Raw genomic sequence first — 2,820 nt, 5'->3', positions numbered from 1 at the left:
TGTCCGCCCTCAGATCTTAAAGACTACTGAGGCTATAGGCCTGCAAATTGGTATGTTGTTCATCCACCGTCCAGTCATCAAGCATACCAAATTGCAGCCCACTAGCCTGAGTAGTTTTTATTTTATTTAAGGTCAAAGTTAGCCATAATCGTTCTTCTGGCAACGATATAGGGTAGGCCGTAATTAACGTTTCATCATGGGCCGCGACTCATGCAGCATTATACCGAGACCACCGAAAGATAGATCTATTTTCGGTGGCCTTAATTATTATACGCTGTACAGAAAACTCAACTGCGCTGAAGAAACTTTGGATTTTCCTCCTGTTACACCTTTCAAACCTTAATATTAGTTTCCCTTTCAGCGCTGAATGACTTCATAGGCCCCAGCGCTTGGCCTTTGACCTAAATTCTACCTATCTATCAATCTATCTGTCTAAAAGCAACAGTATTTACGCGGTACTGAAAGCGCTTTTAGGATTATTCTGCAGCCAATAAACACTTAAATTACCAACACTTGGTCACCGGCATATCAGCAGATCAGGAATTTCTGTGACACATTATACCAATGGCGGAGTTACAGAATAATGAGATACAGAGTAATGTATATTTCGAATAGCCACAACGAAGCCTTATATTCACAGTTTTCTCATAGGTTTTTTATTTGTGGGGGAGACTTTGGTCCCGGTGGGAAATTGACAAACATCATCTTTCTTCCAGTGATGTGGCGCAAGCTTAGCAAAGTTTATATATATATATATATATATATATATATATATATATATATATATATATATATATATATATATATATATATATATATATATATATATTGTGTGTGTGTGTATGTGGCCTGAGTATTCCGCAACATTCTTAGCATGATCAGGGTAACGGGTCATCATGATTAGGTCTAAGTATTCCGTAACATTCTTAGCATGATCGGGGCAACTGGTCATCATGATTAGGCCTAAGTATTCCGTAACATTCTTAGCATGATAAAGGTAACTGGTTATCATGATTAGGCCTAAGTATTCCATAACACTCTCAGCATGATTAAGGTAACGGGTCATCATGATTAGGCCTAAGTATTCCATAACATCCTTTGCATGATAAAGGTAACTGGTTATCATGAGTAGGCCTAAGTATTCCGTAACATTTTTAGCATGATAAACGTAACTGGTTATCATGATTAGGCCTAAGTATTCCGTAACATTTTTAGCATGATAAACGTAACTGGTTATCATGATTAGGCTTAAGTGTTCCATAACATTCTTAGCATGATAAAGGTAACTGGTCATCATGATTAGGCCTAAGTGTTCCATAACATTCTTAGCATGATAAAGGTAACTGATTATGATTAGGCCTAAGTATTCCATAACACTCTCAGCATGATTAAGGTCATCATGATTATAGACCGAAGTATTCCGCAAAATTCGTAGCTATCACGATTAGGCCTAAGTATTCCGCAACATTCTTATCACGATAAAGATAACTCTTCAATGAATGCATTATAACAGTACAGTTAGCGAAAGCTTTAAAGCGACTACAAATAAAGTCAGCCGCTACCAGCAACAAGGACTTTCCGACCCCTGCGTTCCCCCGTGTTCAAGTGACACCTAATTATGGTAATCTTGACTTTATGGCTCGCTGTTGATTTGCACTGAATATCTCGATGCTGATGATCATTGTCAACGGTCATCATCAATCACTCACTCTCTCTCTCTCTCTGATTTCCATAGCGGAAATGATGCGATCAGTCATCGCTAATCATAATGATAAATCTTTACCGACCCCCCATTTCTCTCCCTCTCTAAATGACGGCGTCTACATAGTTTTTTAGTCTAAGTGTGCTGAAGTAAATCTGATAAATTAGAAAGAACAGATTCCTTGTAATTTATCATTACCAACATACGATATTTTTAACTAAATATATCACGAACAAATGTATTTCTCGGTAGATATGCGTATGTGATTACGAAGACGCGCGTACGTGCTGAAATGGGTATTAACAGTTACGTTGGAAAGCCTGTTCAAGTCGTTGATTAATGCGGATTCAGATATTGCGGAAATAACGACGTCTGGTATGATTCGTCGTTTTCGGAGTTGGCTGCTGACGGACCAGTCTTTATGCTTTCCTGTTTAATTTGTGTCTCATTATTCCGTACATGCATGTGGCTTGTTGACTATACACTATGGTGCTCTCTCTCTCTCTCTCTCTCAATATGATTATGTTGCGTGTGTATGTACATATGTATATATTTACGTATGCATGTATTATATATGAGCATATTATTATACACGGCGCATTTATAATGACAACGGCAATTTAAAATCGAGATTTCGAGAGCACTTCAAGTTACCAGTTTTGAGAACTTTTTAGGTGGTGTTCATATGTTATGCATGCACTTTGAGAAGGAGCCTAACTCTTCATGTGTTGCGTAGGTTAGGGAATTATTTTCACTTGCGTGATGAGGTTATAAGAATAGGAAATCCGTTGCGTCCTTGTGAGCAGACACTGAGAGAGAGAGAGAGAGAGAGAGAGAGAGAGAGAGAGAGAGAGAGAGAGAGATGAACTCGTGCTCAGGAAAGAAATGTTGTAATAATAATACTAGGAGAGAGAGAGAGAGAAAGAACTTACAAGGTAGATAGATAGACTTGTTCAGGAAAGAAATTGAAAAACCACACTACACTAAGAGAGAGAGAGAGAGAGAGAGAGAGAGAGAGAGAGAGAGAGAGAGAGAGAGAGAGAGAGAGAGAAAGCTTACAAGGTAGATAGATAGACTTGTTCAGGAAAGAAATTCGAAAATAACCACACTAAGAGAGA

This window comes from Macrobrachium rosenbergii, chromosome 12, assembly GCF_040412425.1.
Source record: "Macrobrachium rosenbergii isolate ZJJX-2024 chromosome 12, ASM4041242v1, whole genome shotgun sequence".
NCBI classification, from domain to species: Eukaryota; Metazoa; Arthropoda; class Malacostraca; order Decapoda; family Palaemonidae; genus Macrobrachium; species Macrobrachium rosenbergii.
Note: the sequence above shows the minus strand (reverse complement) of the source record.